General features: G+C 35.7%; 6 non-coding genes across 6 annotated transcripts; all 6 read right to left on the bottom strand.

The window, feature by feature from the left end:
• Nucleotides 1–6,630: 6,630 nt before the first annotated feature.
• On the bottom strand, nucleotides 6,631–6,713 carry TRNAL-CAG (transfer RNA leucine (anticodon CAG)). The gene has a single exon. It is a non-coding gene; the product is annotated as a tRNA-Leu (tRNA).
• Nucleotides 6,714–8,616: 1,903 nt separating this feature from the next.
• Nucleotides 8,617–8,699, bottom strand: TRNAL-AAG (transfer RNA leucine (anticodon AAG)). The gene has a single exon. It is a non-coding gene; the product is annotated as a tRNA-Leu (tRNA).
• A 3,868-nt stretch (nucleotides 8,700–12,567) lies between these two features.
• TRNAL-UAG (transfer RNA leucine (anticodon UAG)) lies at nucleotides 12,568–12,650 on the bottom strand. The gene has a single exon. It is a non-coding gene; the product is annotated as a tRNA-Leu (tRNA).
• A 1,922-nt stretch (nucleotides 12,651–14,572) lies between these two features.
• Nucleotides 14,573–14,655, bottom strand: TRNAL-CAG (transfer RNA leucine (anticodon CAG)). The gene has a single exon. It is a non-coding gene; the product is annotated as a tRNA-Leu (tRNA).
• A 1,903-nt stretch (nucleotides 14,656–16,558) lies between these two features.
• Nucleotides 16,559–16,641, bottom strand: TRNAL-AAG (transfer RNA leucine (anticodon AAG)). Its single transcript has one exon. It is a non-coding gene; the product is annotated as a tRNA-Leu (tRNA).
• Nucleotides 16,642–20,509: 3,868 nt separating this feature from the next.
• TRNAL-AAG (transfer RNA leucine (anticodon AAG)) lies at nucleotides 20,510–20,592 on the bottom strand. The gene has a single exon. It is a non-coding gene; the product is annotated as a tRNA-Leu (tRNA).
• Between the last annotated feature and the right edge of the window lie 5,907 nt (nucleotides 20,593–26,499).

Raw genomic sequence — 26,499 nt, 5'->3', positions numbered from 1 at the left:
AGAATAGGTCATGGTCGCACATAAAACACAATTTGCATGCATAATGTTACATCAAGTTTTATTTTTTATGAGATGCAAACAATTGGAGCAAAAAAGAGACAAAAATTTAGAGAAAATATTTTATTGATTGTTAAAAGTGAGACCATTTGTCCCAAAATGTGCTGAAACATGTCAGAATGACATGGGCATTTCACATTTTTTAAACTATGATTACCTACTTGTTAAGTTTTTGTTTATTAAGTATCGTTATGGTCTATTGATGTATGAGGTGAAAACTATGAAAGTAGACTTACCAGCAAATCCGTTTCTAGATATATTTCATGACAGCACTGTAGAAGGTTGATTCCCTACCCTAATAGGGACAGAGAACACAAAGAGGTGAAATAGTCCCTCCTCATTGACTGTCCAAAGGATTTTTCTAGTGCCAAAAGAACAACAGACATATGCACAAAAAATCTGTTTGATGTTCCTAGAGTTCTTTTTTGAGAGGACAAATTCAGATTCACTCCAAAGACTCTCAGGAAATTTTTCTAAACCACATTACTAAGTTTTGTTTGACCTCATCTAATCAATAAATGAAGATAAAGTTTCTTGAAATTAAATGTTGATGTCAGAAGTGGGATTTGAACCCACAACTCCACGTGAATGCAGCGCCTTAGACCGCTCGGCCATCCTGACTTTGATATGCAATTGGAACTTAACTCCTTCCATGCTAGTCAGCAGAAATGTTACCATTCCTTGTGATTACAAACTTGTCACACCACCCCAAAAAAGTCAATAAATAACATTTTTTATATGCGTACTTTTCGTCTGCATTAATTTTTAAACCTCCATTTATTTTGTTTGGATATTAGAAATGTTAGATTTCTCACAAATGCGGTGATGCACCACATTTCTTCAGAAACTACTGTTTGGCCACACAGCAGGGCTTTGAAAGGAAGAGCCCTATTTGGGTTTTGCAATGCAGATTTTGCAGGAATACCTTGCAGATGAAATTTGCAGAGTACCAAAACAGCAGAAAACCTCCCAAAGTGACCACATTTTAGAAATTATTTTGCACAATGAGTTAATCAACACCTGCAATTACTATTGTCAGCCTATAGGTGTTTTCACTCTGAACCATCCAGCATTGCAAGTATGCCAGTTTAGTGCCCAGCTTTTGCTTGCAGAGACAAGCAACCCATACATTTTTAAGTGGGCTCTACTCACTGGAGCAATGTCAAATATGTAGATGCTTTGTCTCACCATTAAAGTAGAAACCTCCTATATTTCAAATTAAAGATGACGGACCTGTGTGGAGCTTGTGTTTTTTTGCCTTTTTGACTTTGTCCACAGCATATTTTTTAAGGACATTTGTCTCAGTAATGCCTCAGTGTTTCAAAGTCAAACAAGCTGACTATAATCATTCAGCTAGTGTCTGATAAGTGCTGTCTGTTTCAGCTATCAGGTTACCTTTTAATCCTCTTACAGCTAAGTCAATCTGAAATAAAACAAAATAGAGGAAAAATTACTAAAAAACATTCATGTGTTCAAAAGGAAAAAGTTACCGTTTCTCAAATTTTTAACATTTTGTTTTCTGTAGATAGTTAAGATTTTTAGGCCTTTTGATCATGATCAGTCCATATGCTTTGTTTAATATCTCCTTAAAATGTAAACGGTGAAGAAAAAGCATTTTGCCATAACCCGGGATTGGACCAGGGACCTTTAGATATTCAGTCTAACGCTCTCCCAACTGAGCTATTTCGGCCATAGCTATACATTTTCTGGGGGGTTTGACACTCTGCAAATGTCAAGTGTCACACCTGGAGGGATATATTATAATTTTTCATTTGACTGTTTTTTGAAGCATGATTTCTATTTGAAACGCCTTCCATTTTGCTGTACATATTTAATAACATTCATTGACTATTTGTGAATGAGTAGAAAAAGACAGCAATTTTGCCATTGAATTTTTACATTTTCAGTTTGTCTCCATGCACCAGTATAATTCTGACCCTGTGCTTCTAGAATAGGTCATGGTCGCACATAAAACACAATTTGCATGCATAATGTTACATCAAGTTTTATTTTTTATGAGATGCAAACAATTGGAGCAAAAAAGAGACAAAAATTTAGAGAAAATATTTTATTGATTGTTAAAAGTGAGACCATTTGTCCCAAAATGTGCTGAAACATGTCAGAATGACATGGGCATTTCACATTTTTTAAACTATGATTACCTACTTGTTAAGTTTTTGTTTATTAAGTATCGTTATGGTCTATTGATGTATGAGGTGAAAACTATGAAAGTAGACTTACCAGCAAATCCGTTTCTAGATATATTTCATGACAGCACTGTAGAAGGTTGATTCCCTACCCTAATAGGGACAGAGAACACAAAGAGGTGAAATAGTCCCTCCTCATTGACTGTCCAAAGGATTTTTGTAGTGCCAAAAGAACAACAGACATATGCACAAAAAATCTGTTTGATGTTCCTAGAGTTCTTTTTTGAGAGGACAAATTCAGATTCACTCCAAAGACTCTCAGGAAATTTTTCACAACCACATTACTAAGTTTTGTTTGACCTCATCTAATCAATAAATGAAGATAAAGTTTCTTGAAATGAAAATGTCAGAAGTGGGATTTGATCCCACACCTCCAGGGGAGACTGCGACCTGAACGCTGCGCCTTAGACCGCTCGGCCATCCTGACTTTGATATGCAATTGGAACTTAACTCCTTCCATGCTAGTCAGCAGAAATGTTACCATTCCTTGTGATTACAAACTTGTCACACCACCCCAAAAAAGTCAATAAATAACATTTTTTATATGCGTACTTTTCGTCTGCATTAATTTTTAAACCTCCATTTATTTTGTTTGGATATTAGAAATGTTAGATTTCTCACAAATGAGGTGATGCACCACATTTCTTCAGAAACTACTGTTTGGCCACACAGCAGGGCTTTGAAAGGAAGAGCCCTATTTGGGTTTTGCAATGCAGATTTTGCAGGAATACCTTGCAGATGAAATTTGCAGAGTACCAAAACAGCAGAAAACCTCCCAAAGTGACCACATTTTAGAAATTATTTTGCACAATGAGTTAATCAACACCTGCAATTACTATTGTCAGCCTATAGGTGTTTTCACTCTGAACCATCCAGCATTGCAAGTATGCCAGTTTAGTGCCCAGCTTTTGCTTGCAGAGACAAGCAACCCATACATTTTTAAGTGGGCTCTACTCACTGGAGCAATGTCAAATATGTAGATGCTTTGTCTCACCATTAAAGTAGAAACCTCCTATATTTCAAATTAAAGATGACGGACCTGTGTGGAGCTTGTGTTTTTTGCCTTTTTGACTTTGTCCACAGCATATTTTTTAAGGACATTTGTCTCAGTAATGCCTCAGTGTTTCAAAGTCAAACAAGCTGACTATAATCATTCAGCTAGTGTCTGATAAGTGCTGTCTGTTTCAGCTATCAGGTTACCTTTTAATCCTCTTACAGCTAAGTCAATCTGAAATAAAACAAAATAGAGGAAAAATTACTAAAAAACATTCATGTGTTCAAAAGGAAAAAGTTACCGTTTCTCAAATTTTTAACATTTTGTTTTCTGTAGATAGTTAAGATTTTTAGGCCTTTTGATCATGATCAGTCCATGTGCTTTGTTTAATATCTCCTTAAAATGTAAACGGTGAAGAAAAAGCATTTTGCCGAAACCCAGGATTGGACCAGGGACCTTTAGATCTTCAGTCTAACGCTCTCCCAACTGAGCTATTTCGGCCATATCTATACATTTTCTGGGGGGTTTGACACTCTGCAAATGTCAAGTGTCACACCTGGAGGGATATATTATCATTTTTCATTTGACTGTTTTTTGAAGCATGATTTCTATTTGAAACGCCTTCCATTTTGCTGTACATATTTAATAACATTCATTAACTAATTGTGAATGAGTAGAAAAAGACAGCAATTTTGCCATTGAATTTTTACATTTTCAGTTTGTCTCCATGCACCAGTATAATTCTGACCCTGTGCTTCTAGAATAGGTCATGGTCGCACATAAAACACAATTTGCATGCATAATGTTACATCAAGTTTTATTTTTTATGAGATGCAAACAATTGGAGCAAAAAAGAGACAAAAATTTAGAGAAAATATTTTATTGATTGTTAAAAGTGAGACCATTTGTCCCAAAATGTGCTGAAACATGTCAGAATGACATGGGCATTTCACATTTTTTAAACTATGATTACCTACTTGTTAAGTTTTTGTTTATTAAGTATCGTTATGGTCTATTGATGTATGAGGTGAAAACTATGAAAGTAGACTTACCAGCAAATCCGTTTCTAGATATATTTCATGACAGCACTGTAGAAGGTTGATTCCCTACCCTAATAAGGACAGAGAACACAAAGAGGTGAAATAGTCCCTCCTCATTGACTGTCCAAAGGATTTTTCTAGTGCCAAAAGAACAACAGACATATGCACAAAAAATCTGTTTGATGTTCCTAGAGTTCTTTTTTGAGAGGACAAATTCAGATTCACTCCAAAGACTCTCAGGAAATTTTTCAAAACCACATTACTAAGTTTTGTTTGACCTCATCTAATCAATAAATGAAGATAAAGTTTCTTGAAATTAAATGTTGATGTCAGAAGTGGGATTTGAACGCACGCCTCCAGCGGAGACTGCGACCTGAACGCTGCGCCTTAGATCGCTCGGCCGTCCTGACTTCAATATGCAATTGGAACTTAACTCCTTCCATGCTAGTCAGCGGAAATGTTACCATTCCTTGTGATTACAAACTTGTCACACCACCCCAAAAAAGTCAATAAATAACATTTTTTATATGCGTACTTTTCGTCTGCATTAATTTTTAAACCTCCATTTATTTTGTTTGGATATTAGAAATGTTAGATTTCTCACAAATACGGTGATGCACCACATTTCTTCAGAAACTACTGTTTGGCCACACAGCAGGGCTTTGAAAGGAAGAGCCCTATTTGGGTTTTGCAATGCAGATTTTGCAGGAATACCTTGCAGATGAAATTTGCAGAGTACCAAAATAGCAGAAAACCTCCCAAAGTGACCACATTTTAGAAATTATTTTGCACAATGAGTTAATCAACACCTGCAATTACTATTGTCAGCCTATAGGTGTTTTCACTCTGAACCATCCAGCATTGCAAGTATGCCAGTTTAGTGCCCAGCTTTTGCTTGCAGAGGCAAGCAACCCATACATTTTTAAGTGGGCTCTACTCACTGGAGCAATGTCAAATATGTAGATGCTATGTCTCACCATTAAAGTAGAAACCTCCTATATTTCAAATTAAAGATGACGGACCTGTGTGGAGCTTGTGTTTTTTGCCTTTTTGACTTTGTCCACAGCATATTTTTTAAGGACATTTGTCTCAGTAATGCCTCAGTGTTTCAAAGTCAAACAAGCTGACTATAATCATTCAGCTAGTGTCTGATAAGTGCTGTCTGTTTCAGCTATCAGGTTACCTTTTAATCCTCTTACAGCTAAGTCAATCTGAAATAAAACAAAATAGAGGAAAAATTACTAAAAAACATTCATGTGTTCAAAAGGAAAAAATTACCGTTTCTCAAATTTTTAACATTTTGTTTTCTGTAGATAGTTAAGATTTTTAGGCCTTTTGATCATGATCAGTCCATGTGCTTTGTTTAATATCTCCTTAAAATGTAAATGGTGAAGAAAAAGCATTTTGCCGAAACCCGGGACCTTTAGATCTTCAGTCTAACGCTCTCCAAACTGAGCTATTTCGGCCATTTCTATACATTTTCTGGGGGGTTTGACACTCTGCAAATGTCAAGTGTCACACCTGGAGGGATATATTATAATTTTTCATTTGACTGTTTTTTGAAGCATGATTTCTATTTGAAACGCCTTCCATTTTGCTGTACATATTTAATAACATTCATTAACTATTTGTGAATGAGTAGAAAAAGACAGCAATTTTGCCATTGAATTTTTACATTTTCAGTTTGTCTCCATGCACCAGTATAATTCTGACCCTGTGCTTCTAGAATAGGTCATGGTCGCACATAAAACACAATTTGCATGCATAATGTTACATCAAGTTTTATTTTTTATGAGATGCAAACAATTGGAGCAAAAAAGAGACAAAAATTTAGAGAAAATATTTTATTGATTGTTAAAAGTGAGACCATTTGTCCCAAAATGTGCTGAAACATGTCAGAATGACATGGGCATTTCACATTTTTTAAACTATGATTACCTACTTGTTAAGTTTTTGTTTATTAAGTATCGTTATGGTCTATTGATGTATGAGGTGAAAACTATGAAAGTAGACTTACCAGCAAATCCGTTTCTAGATATATTTCATGACAGCACTGTAGAAGGTTGATTCCCTACCCTAATAGGGACAGAGAACACAAAGAGGTGAAATAGTCCCTCCTCATTGACTGTCCAAAGGATTTTTCTAGTGCCAAAAGAACAACAGACATATGCACAAAAAATCTGTTTGATGTTCCTAGAGTTCTTTTTTGAGAGGACAAATTCAGATTCACTCCAAAGACTCTCAGGAAATTTTTCAAAACCACATTACTAAGTTTTGTTTGACCTCATCTAATCAATAAATGAAGATAAAGTTTCTTGAAATTAAATGTTGATGTCAGAAGTGGGATTTGAACCCACGCCTCCAGGGGAGACTGCGACCTGAACGCAGCGCCTTAGACCGCTTGGCCATCCTGACTTCGATATGAAATTGGAACTTAACTCCTTCCATGCTAGTCAGCAGAAATGTTACCATTCCTTGTGATTAAAAACTTGTCACACCACCCCAAAAAAGTCAATAAATAACATTTTTTATATGCGTACTTTTCGTCTGCATTAATTTTTAAACCTCCATTTATTTTGTTTGGATATTAGAAATGTTAGATTTCTCACAAATGCGGTGATGCACCACATTTCTTCAGAAACTACTGTTTGGCCACACAGCAGGGCTTTGAAAGGAAGAGCCCTATTTGGGTTTTGCAATGCAGATTTTGCAGGAATACCTTGCAGATGAAATTTGCAGAGTACCAAAACAGCAGAAAACCTCCCAAAGTGACCACATTTTAGAAATTATTTTGCACAATGAGTTAATCAACACCTGCAATTACTATTGTCAGCCTATAGGTGTTTTCACTCTGAACCATCCAGCATTGCAAGTATGCCAGTTTAGTGCCCAGCTTTTGCTTGCAGAGACAAGCAACCCATACATTTTTAAGTGGGCTCTACTCACTGGAGCAATGTCAAATATGTAGATGCTTTGTCTCACCATTAAAGTAGAAACCTCCTATATTTCAAATTAAAGATGACGGACCTGTGTGGAGCTTGTGTTTTTTGCCTTTTTGACTTTGTCCACAGCATATTTTTTAAGGACATTTGTCTCAGTAATGCCTCAGTGTTTCAAAGTCAAACAAGCTGACTATAATCATTCAGCTAGTGTCTGATAAGTGCTGTCTGTTTCAGCTATCAGGTTACCTTTTAATCCTCTTACAGCTAAGTCAATCTGAAATAAAACAAAATAGAGGAAAAATTACTAAAAAACATTCATGTGTTCAAAAGGAAAAAGTTACCGTTTCTCAAATTTTTAACATTTTGTTTTCTGTAGATAGTTAAGATTTTTAGGCCTTTTGATCATGATCAGTCCATGTGCTTTGTTTAATATCTCCTTAAAATGTAAACGGTGAAGAAAAAGCATTTTGCCAAAACCCGGGATTGGACCAGGGACCTTTAGATCTTCAGTCTAACGCTCTCCCAACTGAGTTATTTCTGCCATATCTATACATTTTCTCGGGGGTTTGACACTCTGCAAATGTCAAGTGTCACACCTGGAGGGATATATTATAATTTTTCATTTGACTGTTTTTTGAAGCATGATTTCTATTTGAAACGCCTTCCATTTTGCTGTACATATTTAATAACATTCATTAACTATTTGTGAATGAGTAGAAAAAGACAGCAATTTTGCCATTGAATTTTTACATTTTCAGTTTGTCTCCATGCACCAGTATAATTCTGACCCTGTGCTTCTAGAATAGGTCATGGTCGCACATAAAACACAATTTGCATGCATAATGTTACATCAAGTTTTATTTTTTATGAGATGCAAACAATTGGAGCAAAAAAGAGACAAAAATTTAGAGAAAATATTTTATTGATTGTTAAAAGTGAGACCATTTGTCCCAAAATGTGCTGAAACATGTCAGAATGACATGGGCATTTCACATTTTTTAAACTATGATTACAAACTTGTTAAGTTTTTGTTTATTAAGTATCGTTATGGTCTATTGATGTATGAGGTGAAAACTATGAAAGTAGACTTACCAGCAAATCCGTTTCTAGATATATTTCATGACAGCACTGTAGAAGGTTGATTCCCTACCCTAATAGGGACAGAGAACACAAAGAGGTGAAATAGTCCCTACTCATTGACTGTCCAAAGGATTTTTCTAGTGCCAAAAGAACAACAGACATATGCACAAAAAATCTGTTTGATGTTCCTAGAGTTCTTTTTTGAGAGGACAAATTCAGATTCACTCCAAAGACTCTCAGGAAATTTTTCAAAACCACATTACATGAAGATAAAGTTTCTTGAAATTAAATGTTGATGTCAGAAGTGGGATTTAAACCCACGCCTCCAGGGGAGACTGCGACCTTAACGCAGCGCCTTAGACCACTCGGCCATCCTGACTTCGATATGCAATTGGAACTTAACTCCTTCCATGCTAGTCAGCAGAAATGTTACCATTCCTTGTGATTAAAAACTTGTCACACCACCCCAAAAAAGTAAATAAATAACATTTTTTATATGCGTACTTTTCGTCTGCATTAATTTTTAAACCTCCATTTATTTTGTTTGGATATTAGAAATGTTAGATTTCTCACAAATGCGGTGATGCACCACATTTCTTCAGAAACTACTGTTTGGCCACACAGCAGGGCTTTGAAAGGAAGAGCCCTATTTGGGTTTTGCAATGCAGATTTTGCAGGAATACCTTGCAGATGAAATTTGCAGAGTACCAAAACAGCAGAAAACCTCCCAAAGTGACCACATTTTAGAAATTATTTTGCACAATGAGTTAATCAACACCTGCAATTACTATTGTCAGCCTATAGGTGTTTTCACTCTGAACCATCCAGCATTGCAAGTATGCCAGTTTAGTGCCCAGCTTTTGCTTGCAGAGACAAGCAACCCATACATTTTTAAGTGGGCTCTACTCACTGGAGCAATGTCAAATATGTAGATGCTTTGTCTCACCATTAAAGTAGAAACCTCCTATATTTCAAATTAAAGATGACGGACCTGTGTGGAGCTTGTGTTTTTTGCCTTTTTGACTTTGTCCACAGCATATTTTTTAAGGACATTTGTCTCAGTAATGCCTCAGTGTTTCAAAGTCAAACAAGCTGACTATAATCATTCAGCTAGTGTCTGATAAGTGCTGTCTGTTTCAGCTATCAGGTTACCTTTTAATCCTCTTACAGCTAAGTTAATCTGAAATAAAACAAAATAGAGGAAAAATTACTAAAAAACATTCATGTGTTCAAAAGGAAAAAGTTACCGTTTCTCAAATTTTTAACATTTTGTTTTCTGTAGATAGTTAAGATTTTTAGGCCTTTTGATCATGATCAGTCCATGTGCTTTGTTTAATATCTCCTTAAAATGTAAATGGTGAAGAAAAAGCATTTTGCCGAAACCCGGGACCTTTAGATCTTCAGTCTAACGCTCTCCCAACTGAGCTATTTCAGCCATATCTATACATTTTCTGGGGGGTTTGACACTCTGCAAATGTCAAGTGTCACACCTGGAGGGATATATTATAATTTTTCATTTGACTGTTTTTTGAAGCATGATTTCTATTTGAAACGCCTTCCATTTTGCTGTACATATTTAATAACATTCATTAACTATTTGTGAATGAGTAGAAAAAGACAGCAATTTTGCCATTGAATTTTTACATTTTCAGTTTGTCTCCATGCACCAGTATAATTCTGACCCTGTGCTTCTAGAATAGGTCATGGTCGCACATAAAACACAATTTGCATGCATAATGTTACATCAAGTTTTATTTTTTATGAGATGCAAACAATTGGAGCAAAAAAGAGACAAAAATTTAGAGAAAATATTTTATTGATTGTTAAAAGTGAGACCATTTGTCCCAAAATGTGCTGAAACATGTCAGAATGACATGGGCATTTCACATTTTTTAAACTATGATTACCTACTTGTTAAGTTTTTGTTTATTAAGTATCGTTATGGTCTATTGATGTATGAGGTGAAAACTATGAAAGTAGACTTACCAGCAAATCCGTTTCTAGATATATTTCATGACAGCACTGTAGAAGGTTGATTCCCTACCCTAATAGGGACAGAGAACACAAAGAGGTGAAATAGTCCCTCCTCATTGACTGTCCAAAGGATTTTTCTAGTGCCAAAAGAACAACAGACATATGCACAAAAAATCTGTTTGATGTTCCTAGAGTGTTCTTTTTTGAAAGGACAAATTCAGATTCACTCCAAAGACTCTCAGGAAATTTTTCAAAACCACATTACATGAAGATAAAGTTTCTTGAAATTAAGTGTTGATGTCAGAAGTGGTATTTGAACCCACGCCTCCAGGGGAGACTGCGACCTGAACGCAGCGCCTTAGACCACTCAGCCATCCTGACTTTGATATGTAATTGGAACTTAACTCCTTCCATGCTAGTCAGCAGAAATGTTACCATTCCTTGTGATTAAAAACTTGTCACACCACCCCAAAAAAGTCAATAAATAACATTTTTTATATGCGTACTTTTCATCTGCATTAATTTTTAAACCTCCATTTATTTTGTTTGGATATTAGAAATGTTAGATTTCTCACAAATGCGGTGATGCACCACATTTCTTCAGAAACTACTGTTTGGCCACACAGCAGGGCTTTGAAAGGAAGAGCCCTATTTGGGTTTTGCAATGCAGATTTTGCAGGAATACCTTGCAGATGAAATTTGCAGAGTACCAAAACAGCAGAAAACCTCCCAAAGTGACCACATTTTAGAAATTATTTTGCACAATGAGTTAATCAACACCTGCAATTACTATTGTCAGCCTATAGGTGTTTTCACTCTGAACCATCCAGCATTGCAAGTATGCCAGTTTAGTGCCCAGCTTTTGCTTGCAGAGACAAGCAACCCATACATTTTTAAGTGGGCTCTACTCACTGGAGCAATGTCAAATATGTAGATGCTTTGTCTCACCATTAAAGTAGAAACCTCCTATATTTCAAATTAAAGATGACGGACCTGTGTGGAGCTTGTGTTTTTTTGCCTTTTTGACTTTGTCCACAGCATATTTTTTAAGGACATTTGTCTCAGTAATGCCTCAGTGTTTCAAAGTCAAACAAGCTGACTATAATCATTCAGCTAGTGTCTGATAAGTGCTGTCTGTTTCAGCTATCAGGTTACCTTTTAATCCTCTTACAGCTAAGTCAATCTGAAATAAAACAAAATAGAGGAAAAATTACTAAAAAACATTCAAGTGTTCAAAAGGAAAAAGTTACCGTTTCTCAAATTTTTAACATTTTGTTTTCTGTAGATAGTTAAGATTTTTAGGCCTTTTGATCATGATCAGTCCATGTGCTTTGTTTAATATCTCCTTAAAATGTAAACGGTGAAGAAAAAGCATTTTGCCGAAAACCGGGACCTTTAGATCTTCAGTCTAACGCTCTCCCAACTGAGCTATTTCGGCCATATCTATACATTTTCTGGGGGGTTTGACACTCTGCAAATGTCAAGTGTCACACCTGGAGGGATATATTATAATTTTTCATTTGACTGTTTTTTGAAGCATGATTTCTATTTGAAACGCCTTCCATTTTGCTGTACATATTTAATAACATTCATTGACTATTTGTGAATGAGTAGAAAAAGACAGCAATTTTGCCATTGAATTTTTACATTTTCAGTTTGTCTCCATGCACCAGTATAATTCTGACCCTGTGCTTCTAGAATAGGTCATGGTCGCACATAAAACACAATTTGCATGCATAATGTTACATCAAGTTTTATTTTTTATGAGATGCAAACAATTGGAGCAAAAAAGAGACAAAAATTTAGAGAAAATATTTTATTGATTGTTAAAAGTGAGACCATTTGTCCCAAAATGTGCTGAAACATGTCAGAATGACATGGGCATTTCACATTTTTTAAACTATGATTACCTACTTGTTAAGTTTTTGTTTATTAAGTATCGTTATGGTCTATTGATGTATGAGGTGAAAACTATGAAAGTAGACTTACCAGCAAATCCGTTTCTAGATATATTTCATGACAGCACTGTAGAAGGTTGATTCCCTACCCTAATAGGGACAGAGAACACAAAGAGGTGAAATAGTCCCTCCTCATTGACTGTCCAAAGGATTTTTCTAGTGCCAAAAGAACAACAGACATATGCACAAAAAATCTGTTTGATGTTCCTAGAGTTCTTTTTTGAGAGGACAAATTCAGATTCACTCCAAAGACTCTCAGGAAATTTTTCAAAACCACATTACATGAAGATAAAGTTACTTGAAATTAAATGTTGATGTCAGAAGTGGGATTTGAACCCACGCCTCCAGGGGAAACTGCAACCTAAACGCAGCGCCTTAGACCACTCGGCCATCTTGACTTCGATATGCAATTGGAACTTAACTCCTTCCATGCTAGTCAGCAGAAATGTTACCATTCCTTGTGATTACAAACTTGTCACACCACCCCAAAAAAGTCAATAAATAACATTTTTTATATGCGTACTTTTCGTCTGCATTAATTTTTAAACCTCCATTTATTTTGTTTGGATATTAGAAATGTTAGATTTCTCACAAATACGGTGATGCACCACATTTCTTCAGAAACTACTGTTTGGCCACACAGCAGGGCTTTGAAAGGAAGAGCCCTATTTGGGTTTTGCAATGCAGATTTTGCAGGAATACCTTGCAGATGAAATTTGCAGAGTACCAAAATAGCAGAAAACCTCCCAAAGTGACCACATTTTAGAAATTATTTTGCACAATGAGTTAATCAACACCTGCAATTACTATTGTCAGCCTATAGGTGTTTTCACTCTGAACCATCCAGCATTGCAAGTATGCCAGTTTAGTGCCCAGCTTTTGCTTGCAGAGGCAAGCAACCCATACATTTTTAAGTGGGCTCTACTCACTGGAGCAATGTCAAATATGTAGATGCTATGTCTCACCATTAAAGTAGAAACCTCCTATATTTCAAATTAAAGATGACGGACCTGTGTGGAGCTTGTGTTTTTTGCCTTTTTGACTTTGTCCACAGCATATTTTTTAAGGACATTTGTCTCAGTAATGCCTCAGTGTTTCAAAGTCAAACAAGCTGACTATAATCATTCAGCTAGTGTCTGATAAGTGCTGTCTGTTTCAGCTATCAGGTTACCTTTTAATCCTCTTACAGCTAAGTCAATCTGAAATAAAACAAAATAGAGGAAAAATTACTAAAAAACATTCATGTGTTCAAAAGGAAAAAATTACCGTTTCTCAAATTTTTAACATTTTGTTTTCTGTAGATAGTTAAGATTTTTAGGCCTTTTGATCATGATCAGTCCATGTGCTTTGTTTAATATCTCCTTAAAATGTAAATGGTGAAGAAAAAGCATTTTGCCGAAACCCGGGACCTTTAGATCTTCAGTCTAACGCTCTCCAAACTGAGCTATTTCGGCCATTTCTATACATTTTCTGGGGGGTTTGACACTCTGCAAATGTCAAGTGTCACACCTGGAGGGATATATTATAATTTTTCATTTGACTGTTTTTTGAAGCATGATTTCTATTTGAAACGCCTTCCATTTTGCTGTACATATTTAATAACATTCATTAACTATTTGTGAATGAGTAGAAAAAGACAGCAATTTTGCCATTGAATTTTTACATTTTCAGTTTGTCTCCATGCACCAGTATAATTCTGACCCTGTGCTTCTAGAATAGGTCATGGTCGCACATAAAACACAATTTGCATGCATAATGTTACATCAAGTTTTATTTTTTATGAGATGCAAACAATTGGAGCAAAAAAGAGACAAAAATTTAGAGAAAATATTTTATTGATTGTTAAAAGTGAGACCATTTGTCCCAAAATGTGCTGAAACATGTCAGAATGACATGGGCATTTCACATTTTTTAAACTATGATTACCTACTTGTTAAGTTTTTGTTTATTAAGTATCGTTATGGTCTATTGATGTATGAGGTGAAAACTATGAAAGTAGACTTACCAGCAAATCCGTTTCTAGATATATTTCATGACAGCACTGTAGAAGGTTGATTCCCTACCCTAATAGGGACAGAGAACACAAAGAGGTGAAATAGTCCCTCCTCATTGACTGTCCAAAGGATTTTTCTAGTGCCAAAAGAACAACAGACATATGCACAAAAAATCTGTTTGATGTTCCTAGAGTTCTTTTTTGAGAGGACAAATTCAGATTCACTCCAAAGACTCTCAGGAAATTTTTCAAAACCACATTACTAAGTTTTGTTTGACCTCATCTAATCAATAAATGAAGATAAAGTTTCTTGAAATTAAATGTTGATGTCAGAAGTGGGATTTGAACCCACGCCTCCAGGGGAGACTGCGACCTGAACGCAGCGCCTTAGACCGCTTGGCCATCCTGACTTCGATATGAAATTGGAACTTAACTCCTTCCATGCTAGTCAGCAGAAATGTTACCATTCCTTGTGATTAAAAACTTGTCACACCACCCCAAAAAAGTCAATAAATAACATTTTTTATATGCGTACTTTTCGTCTGCATTAATTTTTAAACCTCCATTTATTTTGTTTGGATATTAGAAATGTTAGATTTCTCACAAATGCGGTGATGCACCACATTTCTTCAGAAACTACTGTTTGGCCACACAGCAGGGCTTTGAAAGGAAGAGCCCTATTTGGGTTTTGCAATGCAGATTTTGCAGGAATACCTTGCAGATGAAATTTGCAGAGTACCAAAACAGCAGAAAACCTCCCAAAGTGACCACATTTTAGAAATTATTTTGCACAATGAGTTAATCAACACCTGCAATTACTATTGTCAGCCTATAGGTGTTTTCACTCTGAACCATCCAGCATTGCAAGTATGCCAGTTTAGTGCCCAGCTTTTGCTTGCAGAGACAAGCAACCCATACATTTTTAAGTGGGCTCTACTCACTGGAGCAATGTCAAATATGTAGATGCTTTGTCTCACCATTAAAGTAGAAACCTCCTATATTTCAAATTAAAGATGACGGACCTGTGTGGAGCTTGTGTTTTTTGCCTTTTTGACTTTGTCCACAGCATATTTTTTAAGGACATTTGTCTCAGTAATGCCTCAGTGTTTCAAAGTCAAACAAGCTGACTATAATCATTCAGCTAGTGTCTGATAAGTGCTGTCTGTTTCAGCTATCAGGTTACCTTTTAATCCTCTTACAGCTAAGTCAATCTGAAATAAAACAAAATAGAGGAAAAATTACTAAAAAACATTCATGTGTTCAAAAGGAAAAAGTTACCGTTTCTCAAATTTTTAACATTTTGTTTTCTGTAGATAGTTAAGATTTTTAGGCCTTTTGATCATGATCAGTCCATGTGCTTTGTTTAATATCTCCTTAAAATGTAAACGGTGAAGAAAAAGCATTTTGCCAAAACCCGGGATTGGACCAGGGACCTTTAGATCTTCAGTCTAACGCTCTCCCAACTGAGTTATTTCTGCCATATCTATACATTTTCTCGGGGGTTTGACACTCTGCAAATGTCAAGTGTCACACCTGGAGGGATATATTATAATTTTTCATTTGACTGTTTTTTGAAGCATGATTTCTATTTGAAACGCCTTCCATTTTGCTGTACATATTTAATAACATTCATTAACTATTTGTGAATGAGTAGAAAAAGACAGCAATTTTGCCATTGAATTTTTACATTTTCAGTTTGTCTCCATGCACCAGTATAATTCTGACCCTGTGCTTCTAGAATAGGTCATGGTCGCACATAAAACACAATTTGCATGCATAATGTTACATCAAGTTTTATTTTTTATGAGATGCAAACAATTGGAGCAAAAAAGAGACAAAAATTTAGAGAAAATATTTTATTGATTGTTAAAAGTGAGACCATTTGTCCCAAAATGTGCTGAAACATGTCAGAATGACATGGGCATTTCACATTTTTTAAACTATGATTACAAACTTGTTAAGTTTTTGTTTATTAAGTATCGTTATGGTCTATTGATGTATGAGGTGAAAACTATGAAAGTAGACTTACCAGCAAATCCGTTTCTAGATATATTTCATGACAGCACTGTAGAAGGTTGATTCCCTACCCTAATAGGGACAGAGAACACAAAGAGGTGAAATAGTCCCTACTCATTGACTGTCCAAAGGATTTTTCTAGTGCCAAAAGAACAACAGACATATGCACAAAAAATCTGTTTGATGTTCCTAGAGTTCTTTTTTGAGAGGACAAATTCAGATTCACTCCAAAGACTCTCAGGAAATTTTTCAAAACCACATTACATGAAGATAAAGTTTCTTGAAATTAAATGTTGATGTCAGAAGTGGGATTTAAACCCACGCCTCCAGGGGAGACTGCGACCTTAACGCAGCGCCTTAGACCACTCGGCCATCCTGACTTCGATATGCAATTGGAACTTAACTCCTTCCATGCTAGTCAGCAGAAATGTTACCATTCCTTGTGATTAAAAACTTGTCACACCACCCCAAAAAAGTAAATAAATAACATTTTTTATATGCGTACTTTTCGTCTGCATTAATTTTTAAACCTCCATTTATTTTGTTTGGATATTAGAAATGTTAGATTTCTCACAAATGCGGTGATGCACCACATTTCTTCAGAAACTACTGTTTGGCCACACAGCAGGGCTTTGAAAGGAAGAGCCCTATTTGGGTTTTGCAATGCAGATTTTGCAGGAATACCTTGCAGATGAAATTTGCAGAGTACCAAAACAGCAGAAAACCTCCCAAAGTGACCACATTTTAGAAATTATTTTGCACAATGAGTTAATCAACACCTGCAATTACTATTGTCAGCCTATAGGTGTTTTCACTCTGAACCATCCAGCATTGCAAGTATGCCAGTTTAGTGCCCAGCTTTTGCTTGCAGAGACAAGCAACCCATACATTTTTAAGTGGGCTCTACTCACTGGAGCAATGTCAAATATGTAGATGCTTTGTCTCACCATTAAAGTAGAAACCTCCTATATTTCAAATTAAAGATGACGGACCTGTGTGGAGCTTGTGTTTTTTGCCTTTTTGACTTTGTCCACAGCATATTTTTTAAGGACATTTGTCTCAGTAATGCCTCAGTGTTTCAAAGTCAAACAAGCTGACTATAATCATTCAGCTAGTGTCTGATAAGTGCTGTCTGTTTCAGCTATCAGGTTACCTTTTAATCCTCTTACAGCTAAGTTAATCTGAAATAAAACAAAATAGAGGAAAAATTACTAAAAAACATTCATGTGTTCAAAAGGAAAAAGTTACCGTTTCTCAAATTTTTAACATTTTGTTTTCTGTAGATAGTTAAGATTTTTAGGCCTTTTGATCATGATCAGTCCATGTGCTTTGTTTAATATCTCCTTAAAATGTAAATGGTGAAGAAAAAGCATTTTGCCGAAACCCGGGACCTTTAGATCTTCAGTCTAACGCTCTCCCAACTGAGCTATTTCAGCCATATCTATACATTTTCTGGGGGGTTTGACACTCTGCAAATGTCAAGTGTCACACCTGGAGGGATATATTATAATTTTTCATTTGACTGTTTTTTGAAGCATGATTTCTATTTGAAACGCCTTCCATTTTGCTGTACATATTTAATAACATTCATTAACTATTTGTGAATGAGTAGAAAAAGACAGCAATTTTGCCATTGAATTTTTACATTTTCAGTTTGTCTCCATGCACCAGTATAATTCTGACCCTGTGCTTCTAGAATAGGTCATGGTCGCACATAAAACACAATTTGCATGCATAATGTTACATCAAGTTTTATTTTTTATGAGATGCAAACAATTGGAGCAAAAAAGAGACAAAAATTTAGAGAAAATATTTTATTGATTGTTAAAAGTGAGACCATTTGTCCCAAAATGTGCTGAAACATGTCAGAATGACATGGGCATTTCACATTTTTTAAACTATGATTACCTACTTGTTAAGTTTTTGTTTATTAAGTATCGTTATGGTCTATTGATGTATGAGGTGAAAACTATGAAAGTAGACTTACCAGCAAATCCGTTTCTAGATATATTTCATGACAGCACTGTAGAAGGTTGATTCCCTACCCTAATAGGGACAGAGAACACAAAGAGGTGAAATAGTCCCTCCTCATTGACTGTCCAAAGGATTTTTCTAGTGCCAAAAGAACAACAGACATATGCACAAAAAATCTGTTTGATGTTCCTAGAGTGTTCTTTTTTGAAAGGACAAATTCAGATTCACTCCAAAGACTCTCAGGAAATTTTTCAAAACCACATTACATGAAGATAAAGTTTCTTGAAATTAAGTGTTGATGTCAGAAGTGGTATTTGAACCCACGCCTCCAGGGGAGACTGCGACCTGAACGCAGCGCCTTAGACCACTCAGCCATCCTGACTTTGATATGCAATTGGAACTTAACTCCTTCCATGCTAGTCAGCAGAAATGTTACCATTCCTTGTGATTAAAAACTTGTCACACCACCCCAAAAAAGTCAATAAATAACATTTTTTATATGCGTACTTTTCATCTGCATTAATTTTTAAACCTCCATTTATTTTGTTTGGATATTAGAAATGTTAGATTTCTCACAAATGCGGTGATGCACCACATTTCTTCAGAAACTACTGTTTGGCCACACAGCAGGGCTTTGAAAGGAAGAGCCCTATTTGGGTTTTGCAATGCAGATTTTGCAGGAATACCTTGCAGATGAAATTTGCAGAGTACCAAAACAGCAGAAAACCTCCCAAAGTGACCACATTTTAGAAATTATTTTGCACAATGAGTTAATCAACACCTGCAATTACTATTGTCAGCCTATAGGTGTTTTCACTCTGAACCATCCAGCATTGCAAGTATGCCAGTTTAGTGCCCAGCTTTTGCTTGCAGAGACAAGCAACCCATACATTTTTAAGTGGGCTCTACTCACTGGAGCAATGTCAAATATGTAGATGCTTTGTCTCACCATTAAAGTAGAAACCTCCTATATTTCAAATTAAAGATGACGGACCTGTGTGGAGCTTGTGTTTTTTTGCCTTTTTGACTTTGTCCACAGCATATTTTTTAAGGACATTTGTCTCAGTAATGCCTCAGTGTTTCAAAGTCAAACAAGCTGACTATAATCATTCAGCTAGTGTCTGATAAGTGCTGTCTGTTTCAGCTATCAGGTTACCTTTTAATCCTCTTACAGCTAAGTCAATCTGAAATAAAACAAAATAGAGGAAAAATTACTAAAAAACATTCAAGTGTTCAAAAGGAAAAAGTTACCGTTTCTCAAATTTTTAACATTTTGTTTTCTGTAGATAGTTAAGATTTTTAGGCCTTTTGATCATGATCAGTCCATGTGCTTTGTTTAATATCTCCTTAAAATGTAAACGGTGAAGAAAAAGCATTTTGCCGAAAACCGGGACCTTTAGATCTTCAGTCTAACGCTCTCCCAACTGAGCTATTTCGGCCATATCTATACATTTTCTGGGGGGTTTGACACTCTGCAAATGTCAAGTGTCACACCTGGAGGGATATATTATAATTTTTCATTTGACTGTTTTTTGAAGCATGATTTCTATTTGAAACGCCTTCCATTTTGCTGTACATATTTAATAACATTCATTGACTATTTGTGAATGAGTAGAAAAAGACAGCAATTTTGCCATTGAATTTTTACATTTTCAGTTTGTCTCCATGCACCAGTATAATTCTGACCCTGTGCTTCTAGAATAGGTCATGGTCGCACATAAAACACAATTTGCATGCATAATGTTACATCAAGTTTTATTTTTTATGAGATGCAAACAATTGGAGCAAAAAAGAGACAAAAATTTAGAGAAAATATTTTATTGATTGTTAAAAGTGAGACCATTTGTCCCAAAATGTGCTGAAACATGTCAGAATGACATGGGCATTTCACATTTTTTAAACTATGATTACCTACTTGTTAAGTTTTTGTTTATTAAGCATCGTTATGGTCTATTGATGTATGATGTGAAAACTATGAAAGTAGACTTACCAGCAAATCCGTTTCTAGATATATTTCATGACAGCACTGTAGAAGGTTGATTCCCTACCCTAATAGGGACAGAGAACACAAAGAGGTGAAATAGTCCCTACTCATTGACTGTCCAAAGGATTTTTCTAGTGCCAATAGAACAACAGACATATGCACAAAAAATCTGTTTGATGTTCCTAGAGTTCTTTTTTGAGAGGACAAATTCAGATTCACTCCAAAGACTCTCAGGAAATTTCTCAAAACCACATTACATGAAGATAAAGTTTCTTGAAATTAAATGTTGATGTCAGAAGTGGGATTTGAACCCACGCCTCCAGGGGAGACTGCGACCTTAACGCAGCGCCTTAGACCACTCGGCCATCCTGACTTCGATATGCAATTGGAACTTAACTCCTTCCATGCTAGTCAGCAGAAATGTTACCATTCCTTGTGATTAAAAACTTGTCACACCACCCCAAAAAAGTAAATAAATAACATTTTTTATATGCGTACTTTTCGTCTGCATTAATTTTTAAACCTCCATTTATTTTGTTTGGATATTAGAAATGTTAGATTTCTCACAAATGCGGTGATGCACCACATTTCTTCAGAAACTACTGTTTGGCCACACAGCAGGGCTTTGAAAGGAAGAGCCCTATTTGGGTTTTGCAATGCAGATTTTGCAGGAATACCTTGCAGATGAAATTTGCAGAGTACCAAAACAGCAGAAAACCTCCCAAAGTGACCACATTTTAGAAATTATTTTGCACAATGAGTTAATCAACACCTGCAATTACTATTGTCAGCCTATAGGTGTTTTCACTCTGAACCATCCAGCATTGCAAGTATGCCAGTTTAGTGCCCAGCTTTTGCTTGCAGAGACAAGCAACCCATACATTTTTAAGTGGGCTCTACTCACTGTAGCAATGTCAAATATGTAGATGCTTTGTCTCACCATTAAAGTAGAAACCTCCTATATTTCAAATTAAAGATGACGGACCTGTGTGGAGCTTGTGTTTTTTGCCTTTTTGACTTTGTCCACAGCATATTTTTTAAGGACATTTGTCTCAGTAATGCCTCAGTGTTTCAAAGTCAAACAAGCTGACTATAATCATTCAGCTAGTGTCTGATAAGTGCTGTCTGTTTCAGCTATCAGGTTACCTTTTAATCCTCTTACAGCTAAGTTAATCTGAAATAAAACAAAATAGAGGAAAAATTACTAAAAAACATTCATGTGTTCAAAAGGAAAAAGTTACCGTTTCTCAAATTTTTAACATTTTGTTTTCTGTAGATAGTTAAGATTTTTAGGCCTTTTGATCATGATCAGTCCATGTGCTTTGTTTAATATCTCCTTAAAATGTAAATGGTGAAGAAAAAGCATTTTGCCGAAACCCGGGACCTTTAGATCTTCAGTCTAACGCTCTCCCAACTGAGCTATTTCGGCCATATCTATACATTTTCTGGGGGGTTTGACACTCTGCAAATGTCAAGTGTCACACCTGGAGGGATATATTATAATTTTTCATTTGACTGTTTTTTGAAGCATGATTTCTATTTGAAACGCCTTCCATTTTGCTGTACATATTTAATAACATTCATTAACTATTTGTGAATGAGTAGAAAAAGACAGCAATTTTGCCATTGAATTTTTACATTTTCAGTTTGTCTCCATGCACCAGTATAATTCTGACCCTGTGCTTCTAGAATAGGTCATGGTCGCACATAAAACACAATTTGCATGCATAATGTTACATCAAGTTTTATTTTTTATGAGATGCAAACAATTGGAGCAAAAAAGAGACAAAAATTTAGAGAAAATATTTTATTGATTGTTAAAAGTGAGACCATTTGTCCCAAAATGTGCTGAAACATGTCAGAATGACATGGGCATTTCACATTTTTTAAACTATGATTACCTACTTGTTAAGTTTTTGTTTATTAAGTATTGTTATGGTCTATTGATGTATGAGGTGAAAACTATGAAAGTAGACTTACCAGCAAATCCGTTTCTAGATATATTTCATGACAGCACTGTAGAAGGTTGATTCCCTACCCTAATAGGGACAGAGAACACAAAGAGGTGAAATAGTCCCTCCTCATTGACTGTCCAAAGGATTTTTCTAGTGCCAAAAGAACAACAGACATATGCACAAAAAATCTGTTTGATGTTCCTAGAGTGTTCTTTTTTGAGAGGACAAATTCAGATTCACTCCAAAGACTCTCAGGAAATTTTTCAAAACCACATTACTAAGTTTTGTTTGACCTCATCTAATCAATAAATGAAGACAAAGTTACTTGAAATTAAATGTTGATGTCAGAAGTGGGATTTGAACCCACGCCTCCAGGGGCGACTGCGACCTGAACGCTGCGCCTTTGACCGCTCGGCCATCCTGACTTCGATATGCAATTGGAATTTAACTCCTTCCATGCTAGTCAGCAGAAATGTTACCATTCCTTGTGATTACAAACTTGTCACACCACCCCAAAAAAGTCAATAAATAACATTTTTTATATGCGTACTTTTCGTCTGCATTAATTTTTAAACCTCCATTTATTTTGTTTGGATATTAGAAATGTTAGATTTCTCACAAATGCGGTGATGCACCACATTTCTTCAGAAACTACTGTTTGGCCACACAGCAGGGATTTGAAAGGAAGAGCCCTATTTGGGTTTTGCAATGCAGATTTTGCAGGAATACCTTGCAGATGAAATTTGCAGCGTACCAAAACAGCAGAAAACCTCCCAAAGTGACCACATTTTAGAAATTATTTTGCACAATGAGTTAATCAACACCTGCAATTACTATTGTCAGCCTATAGGTGTTTTCACTCTGAACCATCCAGCATTGCAAGTATGCCAGTTTAGTGCCCAGCTTTTGCTTGCAGAGACAAGCAACCCATACATTTTTAAGTGGGCTCTACTCACTGGAGCAATGTCAAATATGTAGATGCTTTGTCTCACCATTAAAGTAGAAACCTCCTATATTTCAAATTAAAGATGACGGACCTGTGTGGAGCTTGTGTTTTTTTGCCTTTTTGACTTTGTCCACAGCATATTTTTTAAGGACATTTGTCTCAGTAATGCCTCAGTGTTTCAAAGTCAAACAAGCTGACTATAATCATTCAGCTAGTGTCTGATAAGTGCTGTCTGTTTCAGCTATCAGGTTACCTTTTAATCCTCTTACAGCTAAGTCAATCTGAAATAAAACAAAATAGAGGAAAAATTACTAAAAAACATTCATGTGTACAAAAGGAAAAAGTTACCGTTTCTCAAATTTTTAACATTTTGTTTTCTGTAGATAGTTAAGATTTTCAGGCCTTTTGATCATGATCAGTCCATGTGCTTTGTTTAATATCTCCTTAAAATGTAAACGGTGAAGAAAAAGCATTTGGCCGAAACCCGGGACCTTTAGATCTTCAGTCTAACGCTCTCCCAACTGAGCTATTTCGGCCATATCTATACATTTTCTGGGGGGTTTGACACTCTGCAAATGTCAAGTGTCACACCTGGAGGGATATATTATAATTTTTCATTTGACTGTTTTTTGAAGCATGATTTCTATTTGAAACGCCTTCCATTTTGCTGTACATATTTAATAACATTCATTAACTATTTGTGAATGAGTAGAAAAAGACAGCAATTTTGCCATTGAATTTTTACATTTTCAGTTTGTCTCCATGCACCAGTATAATTCTGACCCTGTGCTTCTAGAATAGGTCATGGTCGCACATAAAACACAATTTGCATGCATAATGTTACATCAAGTTTTATTTTTTATGAGATGCAAACAATTGGAGCAAAAAAGAGACAAAAATTTAGAGAAAATATTTTATTGATTGTTAAAAGTGAGACCATTTGTCCCAAAATGTGCTGAAACATGTCAGAATGACATGGGCATTTCACATTTTTTAAACTATGATTACCTACTTGTTAAGTTTTTGTTTATTAAGTATCGTTATGGTCTATTGATGTATGAGGTGAAAACTATGAAAGTAGACTTACCAGCAAATCCGTTTCTAGATATATTTCATGACAGCACTGTAGAAGGTTGATTCCCTACCCTAATAGGGACAGAGAACACAAAGAGGTGAAATAGTCCCTCCTCATTGACTGTCCAAAGGATTTTTCTAGTGCCAAAAGAACAACAGACATATGCACAAAAAATCTGTTTGATGTTCCTAGAGTTCTTTTTTGAGAGGACAAATTCAGATTCACTCCAAAGACTCTCAGGAAATTTTTCAAAACCACATTACATGAAGAAAAAGTTTCTTGAAATTAAATGTTGATGTCAGAAGTGGGATTTGAACCCACGCCTCCAGGGGAGACTGCGACCTGAACGCAAAGTCAATAAATAACATTTTTTATATGCGTACTTTTCATCTGCATTAATTTTTAAACCTCCATTTATTTTGTTTGGATATTAGAAATGTTAGATTTCTCACAAATGCGGTGATGCACCACATTTCTTCAGAAACTACTGTTTGGCCACACAGCAGGGCTTTGAAAGGAAGAGCCCTATTTGGGTTTTGCAATGCAGATTTTGCAGGAATACCTTGCAGATGAAATTTGCAGAGTACCAAAACAGCAGAAAACCTCCCAAAGTGACCACATTTTAGAAATTATTTTGCACAATGAGTTAATCAACACCTGCAATTACTATTGTCAGCCTATAGGTGTTTTCACTCTGAACCATCCAGCATTGCAAGTATGCCAGTTTAGTGCCCAGCTTTTGCTTGCAGAGACAAGCAACCCATACATTTTTAAGTGGGCTCTACTCACTGGAGCAATGTCAAATATGTAGATGCTTTGTCTCACCATTAAAGTAGAAACCTCCTATATTTCAAATTAAAGATGACGGACCTGTGTGGAGCTTGTGTTTTTTTGCCTTTTTGACTTTGTCCACAGCATATTTTTTAAGGACATTTGTCTCAGTAATGCCTCAGTGTTTCAAAGTCAAACAAGCTGACTATAATCATTCAGCTAGTGTCTGATAAGTGCTGTCTGTTTCAGCTATCAGGTTACCTTTTAATCCTCTTACAGCTAAGTCAATCTGAAATAAAACAAAATAGAGGAAAAATTACTAAAAAACATTCATGTGTTCAAAAGGAAAAAGTTACCGTTTCTCAAATTTTTAACATTTTGTTTTCTGTAGATAGTTAAGATTTTTAGGCCTTTTGATCATGATCAGTCCATGTGCTTTGTTTAATATCTCCTTAAAATGTAAATGGTGAAGAAAAAGCATTTTGCCGAAACACGGGACCTTTAGATCTTCAGTCTAACGCTCTCCCAACTGAGATATTTCGGCCATATCTATACATTTTCTCGGGGGTTTGACACTCTGCAAATGTCAAGTGTCACACCTGGAGGGATATATTATAATTTTTCATTTGACTGTTTTTTGAAGCATGATTTCTATTTGAAACGCCTTCCATTTTGCTGTACATATTTAATAACATTCATTAACTATTTGTGAATGAGTAGAAAGAGACAACAATTTTGCCATTGAATTTTTACATTTTCAGTTTGTCTCCATGCACCAGTATAATTCTGACCCTGTGCTTCTAGAATAGGTCATGGTCGCACATAAAACACAATTTGCATGCATAATGTTACATCAAGTTTTATTTTTTATGAGATGCAAACAATTGGAGCAAAAAAGAGACAAAAATTTAGAGAAAATATTTTATTGATTGTTAAAAGTGAGACCATTTGTCCCAAAATGTGCTGAAACATGTCAGAATGACATGGGCATTTCACATTTTTTAAACTATGATTACCTACTTGTTAAGTTTTTGTTTATTAAGTATCGTTATGGTCTATTGATGTATGAGGTGAAAACTATGAAAGTAGACTTACCAGCAAATCCGTTTCTAGATATATTTCATGACAGCACTGTAGAAGGTTGATTCCCTACCCTAATAGGGACAGAGAACACAAAGAGGTGAAATAGTCCCTCCTCATTGACTGTCCAAAGGATTTTTCTAGTGCCAAAAGAACAACAGACATATGCACAAAAAATCTGTTTGATGTTCCTAGAGTTCTTTTTTGAGAGGACAAATTCAGATTCACTCCAAAGACTCTCAGGAAATTTTTCAAAACCACATTACATGAAGAAAAAGTTTCTTGAAATTAAATGTTGATGTCAGAAGTGGGATTTGAACCCACGCCTCCAGGGGAGACTGCGACCTGAACGCAAAGTCAATAAATAACATTTTTTATATGCGTACTTTTCATCTGCATTAATTTTTAAACCTCCATTTATTTTGTTTGGATATTAGAAATGTTAGATTTCTC

Source organism: Dendrobates tinctorius, unplaced genomic scaffold (genome assembly GCF_039654945.1).
Source record: "Dendrobates tinctorius isolate UK_male_01 unplaced genomic scaffold, ASM3965494v1 ptg000300l, whole genome shotgun sequence".
NCBI lineage: Eukaryota > Metazoa > Chordata > Amphibia > Anura > Dendrobatidae > Dendrobates > Dendrobates tinctorius.
Note: the sequence above shows the minus strand (reverse complement) of the source record. Positions and strands in the feature narration are given on the sequence as shown.